The following is a 15238-nucleotide window of genomic DNA, read 5'->3' on the forward strand; positions in this document are numbered from 1 at the left end:
CTGAACCCTGAACTGCCGGAGTGAATGCCGTGTGAGAGTGGGTGGTTGGTGGTCGGAGAGGTCAATGTTACAAAATGGCCGCCTCACTTCCGTCAGTCTGCCCCAGGGCAGCTGTGGCTACAGACGTAGTTTACCTCCACCCAGTATGGAATAAATGATTAATGCAATGTAAAGTGTCTTTGAGTGCCGAGAAAAGCGCTGTATGTTATAGAACTAGAATTAAATAAAGGTTTATGAGCAGGAATCTACTTCTAAAATGTCTATGTGCTCTGTCTTCTGCGTTTCTGGTGTGTTTGGTGAGTCACAGCGCCCCTAAAGGCCTGGCAGGTGTACTACATGTCCTGAAGCCTGGTGTTGAGTCGAGTTCATGGTGACGTGAGGACGGAGGGTTTTTGGAGAACGCTGGAGAGAAAAAAAGAGTTTTTCTCGTCGTGTGGATGAACCCTGAGCTCCATGATGCAGGAGCGATAGTTTGCATTGCTCTTGTGTTCTCGCTCTGACTTTTAAACTGAGGCCAACATGAGGCTCTCCTCACACATGAAGTTTAATACAACATTATTACAGTGTAAGCACATATACTGTGAACCTCTAAGAAGTAATTCTTCAGATTTCTTTGTTATACTCGTCACTCGCGTTTCTCTTTTTCTGTGCCATATTTCATTTAGTTAGATACCTTTTAATTTTTCCTGTGTGTTTATATCCTACAATTGGACAATTCCGTTTAAATATGTTAAAGTTGGCCTGTTTTCCATCTCACATCATTTTGTGTTTTCCATGTCCGTACAACATTTATACTTTTATACAGCATTGGGTTTTTATTTTCATTACAACATTACTGTGCTGTTCATATGCTAAGAGGCAGGTAACAGGTATAAAGGTGATAGACCTGTACATTCCTGTAATCACAATTTCAAGTATAAAAGTGGATTTTAAAAGCAAAAAATGTGCATTTGTGTTTCATCCAGACCCAAAGCACATTTCCACCATTGTAACTCGACAGACTTCTCCCATTGGACACAAACCAGATAAACCTGGCATCAAAATAATAACTTTTCTTTGACTAAAGTATCTGCTGTCAGAATGACCAAGATCTTTCTTTATCATGTAGAAATCTTCACCATGATGGACGTTTCTTGAAACTTGTAGATTTTGCTTGTGAATCACAGCTGTGAAAACATTTTCCTGACATCCTGTCATCGTTCCATTCACCAGAAATAGATGAAAAGCTCAAAAGTCCACATGCAGAATTGTTCATGAATACTAATTGGTGCAATTTACTCGAGGGATGTGAAGAATAAACTTTCCAACCGGTTTACCAATCCCGCCATATTCTGCCTCATCTTTCCTTGTGGGGGATAGAGTCGTATGGAGAAAATGGGAACCTGGGAAAAAAATTGAGGAGAAAGATGGAAACTGGTGAAACTGGGAAAAAGAGAAGTGGGTGATGATTCAGGAAGTACAGTATGCAATTAAGAATTTAGGAAGAAAGTAGTAAAGTGTGCACAATTTGGAAATGGGGAAAAGAAGAGAAGCAGCAAATAAGAAAAGTGAAACTGATAGAGAAAGAGCAGGGAAACTCAGCAACGCTAAATAATAATGTTCGAACAACTCTCAGTTAAAATTAAATCCAGAAAAGAAATCTCTGATCCTGTCAAATAAATCATAGATATATAGCTACATACCACTGAGAAGATTTGTGTTTTTGTAATTTGGTGATCCAGCCTTTGAACTCTGATTGCATTGTGCCTGAAGGCGCCATAAAGCAGCAACTGTATATATGGACGGTGTCACTGACTATGCAATCAAACATGACGGTTCCTGGTTCTGCGCCACAGGGCTGATCATGTGAGCGGGGTGGCTGACACGGTGGGCTTGACCCTGCACCGAGGCTTGTTTTGGCGCGGCGTCTCCAGAGGACTCGTCTGGGGGCTGCTGTGCTTTGTCTGGGCCACGCTGCTCTCTAATCACCCTGACACTGCACTTACAGGGATGACAGCCATGGCGCCGGCGACGGAGCAAGAGGAGGAGGGAAGAAGGAGTGATTGTACACGTGACGAGGCCCACCTTGGCTCTCCGCTTGTTCCCTCTCAAGATAATCACTTTCTATTGATTTTCTCCAGGCGCACACATCCCTGGTACCTTTCAGCCTCTCGGGTACGGCTTGTCAATATATCTCAAGGCCACTGCATACCGAGTTGTTACCTATTACCTTTCTCACTCCACTTAACAATGTATAATGCATGCCAACGATGGAGCGGCGGCGCTGCGGCTCCAGCAGGTTCTGTGCCAAGATCAATAATGCAGCTTAATCACGAGCATGAATTTCATCCATCCCTTCAGAAGATAATTAGGACTCTTATGGATGATCAAGGATGCTGGTGTGAGTGTGTGTGTGAGCAATGAAACCCAAACTGTGCATAACCATGTGTGCACATTTAATGCTTCATTCCTTTACAGCTTGTATCAGTGAACTGAGGCGTCACAGCCGGCGCCCTCTGCTACTTACCTAATTAGCTCGAGGAGCCCCTGCATTATTAACAGACCCCCTAAATCATTCAAAGAGGCCCTAATGTGTGTGCGTGTGTGTGTGTGTGTGTGTGTGTGTGTGTGTGTGTGTGTGTGCGCGCGCACGGGAACACACTAAGGGGTACAGAGGATCACTGCGATAATGTCCTTCCCCATTCACGACATGTCAGACGTAATTATTCACCCCGGGAAGACACGGGTCCAGAGCACTGGTAATGGCACTCTTCTTACCCCCCCCCCCCTCTGCCCTGCTCCCCTCCCCCACTGGTTTTATGACTGACAAGGTGCGAGATGGCTCAGACATCCACTATAGATAGAGAAATAGTGAAGGGCGGCTGGTATTGTCAGACAGGAATGTTCATGTTACAGAGGTCATGTGTTAATGCGGGCGGCTCAGCAGGAATAGCCGGCTAATGTTTATTTTATTGTGTACATGGAGCTCATTACCACGACCAGCTATGCCATTTGTAGGCCTCATTTGGTTACATTATATGTGCTAATCATTGAGAGGAATATTCCAGCAATGGACTACACTGTAAGTGTAACTGAGCTGGTTTCAGCTTGTTTCCCGCTGACTGCCACCGCTTCAGCATGTCCACCAGACAAGTTACACCAACGTTCTTTCAATGCACATTGGTTTTGCCGCTCCAGGTGTTTTCCTTTTTGCTGAAATGCAAAGAGGGAGTTTCAAAACTAGAATAGAATAGAATAGAATGTCTTTATTGTCACTGAAACACTGTACAACCAAATTAGAAGGTGCAGTCCTCTTTAAAGTGCTGTTTTTGTACAAAAATATAAAATACATGAAATATAAAAGAATGTGCTGATAAAAGCAAAACAACAATATAAATAAATAGATAGATTAAAAAAGTTCCTAAAATGGGAATACAGCAGCAGTCAAACAGTGTTGAGTGCAGTAATGGATCTTGTATAGAAAGAGTTTCTTAGTCTGTTTTTGCTGTTAATGTCCTGTAGCGTCTGCCAGACGGTGACGGTATGAGAAGTGCAGAACCAGGATGGGTCCTCGAGGATCTGCTGGGCTTTCCTGAGGCAGTGGGACTGTCGAGATGTTCCAGGGATGGAAGGGGGCAGCTGGGGATCTTCTGGGCTGTGGCGACTCTCTGGATCTACTTCCTGTTTGAACCAAACCAACACAGTATGGAAGAATGCTCTGAATGGAGCGTTTGTAGAAGGACACTAACAGTTCCTGTCGGAGGTCGTTGCTTTTTAGTCTCCTCAGAAAGTAAAGTCCCTGCTGTGTCTTCTTGATGATGGCTGCAGTGTTGGCACCTCCATGTGCTCGCCCAGGACTCGGCAGCTGGAGACCCTCTCCACTCGTCCCCGCCGGTGAACTGAGGCAGAGTATCTGTCTTTTTCCTTCTAAAGTCAACGACGATCTCCTTTGTTTTGTTGACGTTCAGAAGCAGGTGGTTCTCGGTGCACCACTCAGACAGCCTCTCCACCTCGTCCCGGTATGTGGTCCCCTCTGGAGGTGAGCCCCACCACGGTGGTGTCGTCAGCAAACTTCATGATGCTGTTGCTGGTGTGTGTGGAGGTACAGTCATGTGTGTAGAGGTTGTAGAGAAGGGGGCTCAGAACGCAGCCCTGGGGGGAACCGGTACTGAGACTGATGACTGAGGAGACAATGGGGGCCCACTCTCACCCTCTGAGGACGGTCTGTCGAAAATAACTGATCCATCTGCAGACAGAGTGAGATAGACCCAGGTCGTATAGTTTTGCCACCAGTTTGTTTGGTAGGATTGTATTGAAAGCAGAGCTGAAGTCCAGGAAGAGCAGACGTACGCGGGTCCCTGATGCTCCAGGTGGGACAGATCAGTGTGGGGGACTGTTGTTATGGCGTCTTGACCTGTTAGCCCTGTATGCAAACTGCAGAGGGTCAGAACTGGGTTGTAGGATGGAGGTGACGTGTGCCCGGACAAGTTTCTCAAAACATTTGCTGATGATAGGTGTTAGTGCCACCGGGCAGTAGTCATTTAGACTGCTGACGGTGTTTTTCTTGGGGAGGGGGACCATAATGGAGGACTTTAGGTAGGGAGGGACGGTGGCCTGACTCAAGGACTGATTGAAGATTTTGGTGAAGACTCCTGACAACTGAGCAGCGCAGTCCCTCAGAACCTGTCCAGAGTCCGTCTGGGCCTGCAGCGTTTCTTGGGTTCAAAACTCGTTGAAATATTTCAGAAGGACAAGAGCATTTTTTTTTTTTTACATTATATCTTTAACGATGCAAAAATTCAAAAAGCAATTTCTCTATTTACAGTATTATTCATCTTTCAGACAAATAAATTAGGACCAATATTTACTTTTGATTTAAAAAATACCAGTAAATATTCGACTCTTTATAATTTTTGCATGAGATTCATGATAAGACGACAGAGGGTTCTCTGCTGGTCTTCTAATGAATACATAAATTAATGGATGTGAAAGTTGAGTGATTATTTTGTCTTCATGAAAACTAGACTGACATGAAAAAGGCTTGAAATGGTCCGAGACATCTGCAAGGACAGGTCTGTGACTCACGAGAAAAGCGAGAACCTCGACAAATGTTTCAAGATATTCAGGAAACTTTGGTTCAATTTAAGAGAAATAAACATTCGCTTCCCAGTGAGACAGAGACTTAAATTACAGGATGACTCACAATCATGGCGGTTGAGTTGTCGATTTACTAAAACTAATTGTGGAATAAAACCAGCTAAATGCAGTTGAGCAGAACGTGACTGTTTGAGTCCAGCAGCTGGAAGTGGTTTGGTTCCTCAGCAGAGACACGAAGCAGAAGTCAGTACTGATCAATTCCTGCTTCTTAGCCAATCACAGGCCGGGAAAGGCGCTGGTATTGTTCAATATGGGATCATATTTGTTTGGGCTGGTGACCAGGAGCACGCACTATAGCAGGACCACATGTTTAGCTGGAACGTGTGTTTCCTAAAGCTCTGGACTGCTGCTCCAATTACAAAACACAGCTTCCTTCTTTTTGCCCTGTTTCTCACTGCCAATAACTGAAAGTCTCAGAGGAACGTTGATGGTCAGCATGCATATCGTTTTTTGTTAATTTGGGATCGAATACCTGCAAACTCCTGAAAGCATTTTGTACAATCTGCACACAGTTGATGAATATATTGATGAAGGCCAACATGGCAGGTTGGTATTGTGTCTCCCATATTGTGTGTTGAGGACACATGGTCCTCAGTGTGTCCTGATAGATCAACTCCTGCAGGACTGTGTGTGCAATATCAAGTCTTTTCCAGTTTATACAGCAGAAACCTTTCATCGATCAGACCATCATCGCTGCGAAGGACAAGATTTCACATATTTCAGCAGGTTTGCCCAAATATTTGCCCAGACTTCAATATTTCTGGATAGTACACTTGTACTTTTTGTCACCGGTATCAGACAGGACCCAACTGCAGGACTCTGAGGCAGGGTGCGTTTAACTAAGTCTTTATTTACAATAGGTGAGATGCAGGTTGCTCCTCCACCTGGACTCCAGGCAGCGAACAGGACGGACCAGACAATGACTAACAGACCGACACTGAACAAACACACAGACGGGACATATATAGCTGGCATGGAAATGACTGCAGACTGGCTGCAGGTGTGGAAGGAACAGGACCGCCCAGAACATGTGACCTCCCACTGTTAACGATAGATCCTCAGCTTAGTGCCTGACACTTTTCAGAGTTCTCGGAAATGATTGGGATTTACAGCCCATTAATTCAATGCACATGACAGGGCATAAGTTAATTTGGAAGTTCCAGTAAAATCAGACAACACGCATATGGTCATATTAACTGTGAACAGTTGCAGTTTATTTCATTAATGCCAGAGAATATGTAGGCTTTTGGCAAAGCAGCCCAGCCAAGCTCAAGCAGGCTGAGCAGCAGTACTGTTCTTTCGACATATTTCAGTGTACAACTCACAATTTCAAGATGGCTACAAGGCTGTACGTACATTACAGCCTTTTTTTAACTGCTCCTGGAGGAATGCAAATAAAAATCATGGCGAGTACAGTAATAGGAAACAGAATGAGACAAGATAAAAGTGTGAGGGTGGAAAGAGACAGTGAGACAGAGAGAGAGAGAGAGAGAGAGAGAGAGAATCGCTCCTTAACATGGTTAATCTACTCTGCCCCTCCCCCAGCTGTTTCAATTAAGAAAATTACTTTTTAGTTCAATTAACAATAATTCACGCTTAACTGAATAAAGTTTATTACACAATCAAGGCAACAACACAGTCAGTGAGAGGAACACACACACACACACACACACACACACACACACACACACACACACACACACACACACACACACACACACACGCACACACACACACACACACACACGCACACACACACACACGGGTTTCTGTGAACCCTGAGATGGACAACATTGTTAGGGGGTGTTAGGGAGAAATGTGTCATGTTAGACGGAGCCCCCCCCCCCCCCCCCCCCCCCCCCCCCCCCCCCCCCCCCACGGTCCCCCGGTGCTCTGGTCCTCAGCCTCAGGCGGCAGCTTGCATCACAGCGATTAGCTCCAAAACACAGACACGAACACTCGCTGCCACATTGTCATAATTTCCATTATCCCCCCCCACCCTACGACTGCACCCCGGCCATCATGGACCACAAAACATGGCGCGGACTCATTTCTGGAAGCTTTCGCTCTCTTTTATGTAACTACAGATGAGCTATCCGCCGATAAACATTTAGGGGAAAGACACAAATGCTGCCGCATATAAATTGTCCTCTTTTACATTTTCATAGCCACAGCGAGGATTTTCCTAAGCGCTGGTCCTTTGTTCCTCTCCTCCCCACTCTTCCCCTTCTCTCTGTCTTCCTCACCCTCTCTCACATGATTTACTCTGCTTCAATTATTGGGTAATCTCCACTGTCATTACTCTTAACATCTGCTCTGTCACAATGCTAAAGGCTTTTGGCTGTGCTATGCCACTGTTACTCTCTGTGCTTACAGCCTTGTGATGCAGACAGAACCCCCCCCCCCCCCAGCCCTTTATGTGCTATCTGCATTGGAGTCATCTTGCCAGTGGATTTGATAAAAGGAGAGCTGGATCTGGGAACAGGGTTTGTTCTGATCGGAGAGATAGTTCAGTTATTATCAAGGTACTGCGGTATGAAAAGGTCAGAGGTCAGCCAGCGATCTGAGGTCTCTACGCTTTTTTATGTAGGTATTGGAGATCACTAAATATTAATAAAGATAAGAAATAACATTGCTAGAAAAGTTAAATTTGCACCTGTGCCAAACTGTGAATGTGAATTTGTCAAGGCTGCAGAAATTATGCAAAATGTTTGTCTGTCACATTTTTTATATAACAAAATGTCAACATTAAAAATAAAAATGTGGGAACATGGTTTTTTGGATATCACAGTGTTTTGCTGTTGAAAATCTCATTTTTATGTATTATTTAGAAATTCCATTCACTTTTCTTTAGAAATTTCCGCCTTCACAGTACATATAGTGGTCCCTCGGGGGTTACGTTCTAAAAATCCACAATAAGCGAAATCCGTGAAGTACTTCACTTTTTTTTTACAAGTATTATATATGTTTTAAGGCTGTAAAACCCCTCACCACACACTTTATACACTTTTCTCAGACAGGAATGAACATTTTCTCACATTTCTGTCTTGTTTAAACTCCCAAAGTTCAAACCTTCGTAGATTTTAAAACATAGACATTCCTCTTTGGCTGCGACCGCAGGTTCCTTTGTCAGTATAGAACTTTTTGTCGACATTGTGGAGTTTGTCAGGAACAAAACTTGCAAACATGCAGCACTTCAGAGTCACACTGCTATCGATCAGACATCGATGTATATTTGGCAAGTCGATTGCATTGGAGTACAGGAGACAAGGCATGGAGATTGATTGACAAGGGTCTACAGTCCCTTAGCCAATCGGGACACAGAATACAATGTGCAGGTTCTCCCTTAGCCAATCAGAACACTGTGTGGCTCATACGCTTAAAAAAAAAAAAAAAAATCATGCAAAATTGCACCCAAAAAAATATAGTGAGGGACCATTGTAATAAAAATACACTTTTTATGTCATCCCTCTAACACAAAAACCTGTGTACATTTAATTATCTAGAGGCTATTATGCTCTTTTTTCCCCTTTTCATTGGTCTGAGAGATCAAATTCTATACATAGCAAATCAAATGAAATTCCCTTTTAATTCCCTGGCCACATGATAAGATACAATAAGCCTTTATTGATCACAAAGGAGAAATGTACTTGTTACATTCTGCTCTTAAGGACTCGAGTAGGAAAGACAAGAAATGTTCAAAGAATAGAGGAATCTTATATACAATGACTATCAAGAACTCTAAGGGCCAAAAGTATTTACAGTAGAAGTAATAATAAGTAAAATAAAATAAAATAGGACTAAAATAAAAATAAGATAAAAATCACAGACGATAATAAAGTATAATAAGTTCTAAGGGGAGCAAAGTTTACGGTAAGATGAAGATGAAACATGATGCAATTCAAACAACCCTGACAAATGATGGATGGAGTGGTGTGGTGGATCCAATAACCTTGTAATCCATTGGTTTCCATGGTGACAGATGTGGCAACAGGCTCTCTACCGAGTGCCCATTGTAGTTTTCATGACTTCAAGACAAAGAAACCACCGACCCATTTGTTCTTCTCGTGCTCTGTGTTCCTCTGTGACTGAATAGTAAGCGGCAGCACCAACCTTCAGCGGGAGGAACGTTCAGAGATCGTCGTCAGATTAGCCTCTCCAGTTTCTATTATTTGTTTTGGTCTCCTTTGTGGTCCCCCCCCCCCCCCCCCCTCCAGCACTGCACGCTTCTAATTGGAAGCATTAGGTATTCAGAAAACTGTAAACAGTTCAGATATGTGGGACAATAAGCACTTTCCACCCAGCGGCCCACCTGGACTGAGGCACTTTGATAGTCGTCACTTCTTTCTGAGAGTTTCTTCCCTCCACTAAAAAGTTATTCTGATGCTTCTCCTTTTGCTTCCCTTCACTGCTGATCGACCTTCAGCTTCCTCGCAGATCTTTCATCACTCGGCACTTCTGTAAAAGAGGAAATTCAGTCTCATGGGGTTACAACCTGGCAGAACTCTGACTTGATGTTTCTGCACCGTTGTCTAAAATGTGTGCTTTTGTGAGAGGGACGTAATGACCGTGATTGAGATGGATGATCTGTTTTATGATTGGTGTTTTGGATGTATGGGTATGTACCCCCGTGCCCCCGGAGTGCGGCAGGAACACATTGTGACCCGAGTTGCGTTCAGCCACCAGAGGCCATGCTGGCAAAGGCTGAAATGATGATTAAGGACAGGAGGCTGGATGGGAAAATGTGGATTAATGAAGCTCAGATAGAATTAATAGCCATGACATCCAACAGTGGAGTCGCTAAATGAGGATATGTTGTGGGTCCACCATAGTCTGAACGCTTGTTTGGCTTTCAAGGTGATGTTGAGAGTGAGGAGGAGAAAGTTTCTCTGTTGACTGACCGAACGTGTCCCGACTGGAAGGTCTACTCCTCATGGCGGCTGCTGCAGGGAGAGATAAGCTTCAAAACCTCTGAAAAAGAATCTGTCAGAGAAAATTCAACCACAAAACACTGTGAGAGAGAGATTATATTAATATTTTTGCCTTTCAAGAAAAGAAAAACTCTAATATTAAATGGCCAACCTAATAATAATAATAATAATAATAATAATAATAATAATAATAATAATAATAATAATAATAATAATAATAATAATAATAATTTAAATTAAAAAAAATAATAATAATAATAATGATAATAATAATGATAATAATAATAATAATAATAATAATAATAATTGAAATGATCAACATCAAGACACGGTTGCAAATGAATGGAACAAAGTATATATAACAGGATTGGGAGATTATGTATATATGCCCAATGCCCATGTGGAACGCAGCGCCGCACTGTGCTGTGCGGAAGCAGCGAAAATTCCCCTCCTGACGTCGCAACAACATCTGAATATTCCAATAATTTGGGCCGTTTTAGTGTCGCTCAGTTTGAAACTTGCCAGGAAAACCTGTCTGTTGTCTGTGTCAGGCAGTTTGTCGCTCATCAGTGTGTTAAGAGTTAAATATGTGTCCAGGCGCAGTGACGTGAGTACAGGTTGTCTGCTTCTTACAGGGTCTGATCCTCAGAGGTTCTGCTGGAGAAGATACGAGCAAAACACTCCAGATTCACCGTCATTAACTGTACCAAGGAGCAGAGGAGTGGATTGTTACTGGTCTGAGCCTGTGAGGACCCAGTGGATTAGTTTTATTTTTAATGGGAATCTACAACAAGACTTCCCAAAGTGGTATATTTGGCTCCAGCACTTCCTGGAGGAGAGTTTTCAGAACATGTCCAGAACGACGCTGGATCAGCTGCAAAACTTCTAATGAAGCAAAAGTGGGAACTGTAAGCAAGATATTCTGATTTATACGCTTTTATATTACCTTTATAGCACCAGCCTGGTTAGTCTGAAACAGCTGATCCCACATTTCTTTGGTTTATTGTGAGCTATTGTTCATTTCTGCTAAGTCGTGCTGATAGAAACTGTAGATCAAATGGAGGCTTTGCAGAGTCTGAGGTGTGTCTGGGCTTGATAATAGTGAGGTGATCTTTGTATTTATTTCTATGATTAAATGGAGGTTCAGGATATTCTCCTGTCTGCTACTAATTCTGATCATTAGCAGAGGATAATGAAATGATCTGATCTCAGTGTGACATGTACTTAGTTAGATCAGTGTAGAGTCACTCAGCTGGTCTGATTAGTCATTGATTTGCTGTTAAAACACACATTTCTTTGTAAAGAAAATATTGAGTGCAGCTGATGAACATACTGAGACAATGTGTTTTACTAACTTTCTGAAACATCCTGCTGCAGCAGCAGAGTCACAACTTCTTCAGGAGTTTCTCCTTCTGCTCACATTCTGCTTCTTATTGGTTTGGTTGAACAGAGTTTCTCCTTAACTTAGCAACAGATAGAATGGAAACAATGGCACATGGCATGAGGAGAGGAAGCACTTCCTCCTCTTCCCAAGATGGGCATGTGGGCGGAGCCAGTCCAGCTCCTGAAACCCTGCAGGTTCTGAATGAGGCTCAATGATCAAATATTCAACTGGCTGGAAATCAAGGACAGAATAGTATATTTAAATTCAAAGACTATTCTTACAAGGTCCTTTTAGCTTTGCATGAATGCTGTTTTCTCTCCAAGATTAGTAAAATGATAAAAAACATAAATAAATGAATTAATAAACGTCTAACATAAGTCTAGGTTTTTAGAGTGCAGGTCCACCACTTTGAGAATTTGAATATTTCTAGAAACAAAGTTATAAAGTTATTACATGAACAAAGTGGCAATAATAAACAGTAATACACACACACACACACACACACACACACACACACACACACACACACACACACACACACACACACACACACACACACACACACACACACACACACACACACACACACACACACACACACACACACACACACACACAGTACGTGCAGCATGGTGGCTCCTGGTCAGCCAACATGGCAACCTGCTGTTTTGCTGCAGAATTACTTATGTGGTCATAAAGTCAGCGTTACAAAGTAAAACTAATGACTTTCACTTTCTCAATCAGACGTCAGGAAACTTTCTACCTTGGCATCATTCCACTCGGTGTTGTGCTGCTCTGTCGTCACGGTGTCGCGCCCAGAGATGCTGCACATGCTGCTGCGGTAAGGGAGCTAAAAATAAAAAGAAGAGAAGAGAAGTAAACTAAACTGAGTTAATTATATTAAATTTGTTTTAATGAGTTAAAGTTTCAAATCAATTAATTAAATGAACCTGTTATTTTTGTTAGCACCTTCATGCATTAACATACTATACCCCATTGATTTAAGCCTAATTCAATTCAAACAACTTCCCAATGTAACAAATGTCATGTTTGGAGCTGAGAAAGACATTAGGAGAGAATACTGTTTGCCTCAGTATCTGTTTAATGGCTATAATTGGAAAGAAATTACCATTAAATGTTTTCTCTCACCACATAAGCTTGAGGTTACATATCAGGCTTTTGTTCAACGTATCAGCAGCACCAATAACAGTGATGGTTTTCTTCATTTATCAGATTAGGAAGGAGAACAGTGGTTCTAAATGTGCTCCTGCAAGGGGATACAGTTGTCAGCAATTGTGCAGAACTCTGCATGACGCTGTGAGGAACATTGTGGTTTAGCTTGAGTTTGGCAGGTTGGAATCTCTCTGTTGACAGTTGATAATGACTCTCAAACCCCAAACTGCTTGTAAAGGATGGATTAAATGCAGAAAAGAGATTTTTTTGTTTGTGTGCATCTTCATACGGAGGCCTATGAAGAGACCCCTCAGTTGATTTTACTGACATGTTGCTGTCAGGACGACTTCAGGATCGATCAGCTGCTACTCCAGTTAAGGTTTTAATAGAGTAACGTGGCCGACGCTGAAGATAACAGTTGACATGGTCAACAGAAAGACACAACAGCTGGACAAAGGTAAACGAGCTCACAGAAGCTTCAATACTCGTAACTGATTCAATTTGAACAAACTGATGACCAAACCTTCTCTTGGGCCATTTTCTCAGATTTGATTTAGTATCTTGAAAAATGCGATTCATAACAGGTGTCATAACCACAGCAGTCAGACATTCCTGCTGGATTTTCAAACGTTTTTAAAGCAAGAATATGAATAAATATGCAAAGCAGCTCTTTTGTGGTCCTGACGAGGCTGCGGCGTGAAGATTGTCCGTGTTCCACTGCAGCATGTTTGTGTAGAAAGCGGGGTGTTTTCAGCAGCTGCTGCACAGATTCAACCCCCCGAAGTTCAGTTTGGCTGTTTGAGGATAACAGTTGCTGGACCGTCTCGTCTCGTCTTTGATTTCACCACCTGGGTTGCTGTTCGGTTGGTGGTCTTTCACTTCTACCTCCTGCGGGCTACCAACATTTCTGCTCGCGTGCACATGCACAGACTCACGCCTGAGTGACTTGTTAGGAGGTTCAGTCAGGAACTGGGAAATGTTTAAACTGCAGGTCTGATCAGTTGTTAATGTTTGGTCAGTTCTGCAGGTAAATGTTTACCTCAGAACTGTTAGGTGTTAGCAGAGCCCTGAGGGGAGGAGCATTATTCAATTACCCAGGAGATATTTGCTGCGGTTTCTGACAAGTTGAAGGTGTTGGCAAACAAAACAGTCTATTTTGTTTCCTTAAGAACTGGAAAAGGTTGAAACAACAAAAGCAGCAGTGAAGGAATGAACTTAGACCACAGTAATGTGGAGAGTTGCTGGAACATGTGAATATGTGGACACTGATAGGAAACTACTTATCCACGGCTTTACTGTTACAATAACTTTGACATCAGACAATGGAGTTGGTTTGAACTTACCGAAGTTAAGAAACCACAAATTAACCTTTGTAAATGTGCTTTTACTTACAAAGTAAGGAATGCAATATCTGAGATGATCTATCAACGTTGTGGGAAAAGGTAGAGCAACCGAAGAGATTCAGAAAATATCCATAGGAAGGGGTAGATCTTGGAAAACCTTCACAATAAAATCCACCAATAACAGTCAGGAGAAGGGGGTGGAGAAAATTCCTCTCAGCACGGCAACAGCAGCATCTCTACTAAAAACTGATCGACATCTCACAATTAAAAACAGATCCAATCAATGTCAACCTTTTCATATGTTGTAATTCAGAAACTTCCCATAGTATTCCATGGACAACCAATATTCCATATTCATGAAGGCTGACTTGCTTCATGGACTGTAAGTCGAATATCTCATGTTTCTACCGGACAAGTGAGACATTTATGACATTTGAAAAGACATTTTTATATTATGTTTTTATATTTATATTTATATTTTTTAAATCTATTTTTATATTCTTAGCACTGCACTGTGTTGCACTGTCTTTTCTTATCTGTCTTGTTTGTCTGTATGTTCTTGTGGTGCACGGTGGCTCTGTAGGAGCACCCCCTCCCAATTTCCGTTGTACTCCCCGGTACTACGACAAATAAAGCTGATTCTGATTCTGATTCTGATTCTGAAAGTGCAAATCCCAGAATTCAGCAGCGATGCTGCGGTTATTGTAGTGAGAGACGCTTCATTCAGCTGGCTGCCTTTTACTTTTACTTGTGGACTTCATTCTGGGAATATTCACTGTTCAAGGCCTCCTTTCATCTTGCTGTCTTTTCTAAATCTCTACTTTTTTCTTTGCCCACAACTCTGACTGTGACAGATCATATCCATTATTGCTTTTATCTTTTTTTGTGAACGTAATTCACAATCTTTTACGACAACAGTCTGATACGTTGTTGATGTTTGATTACTTTCTCCACCAAACACATTTCACAATACGTTTGCATGTGACGTCACCACGCTGTGACGAGAGGATCGTAGAAGGTTGCTCAAGCTTCTTTGCTCTCTTTACTGCCACCATGACCGCATACGGACTACGCAGTAAAGAAGATGGATGATGGATGGATGGATGGATGGATGGATGATGGATGGATGGATGGGTGGATGGATGGATGGATGGATGATGGATGGATGGATGGATGGATGGATGATGGATGGATGGATGGATGGGTGGATGGATGGATGGATGATGGATGGATGGATGGATGGATGGATGGATGATGGATGGATGGATGGA

The sequence above is a fragment of the Blennius ocellaris genome, assembly GCF_963422515.1.
Source record: "Blennius ocellaris genome assembly, chromosome: 17".
Classification (NCBI taxonomy): Eukaryota; Metazoa; Chordata; class Actinopteri; order Blenniiformes; family Blenniidae; genus Blennius; species Blennius ocellaris.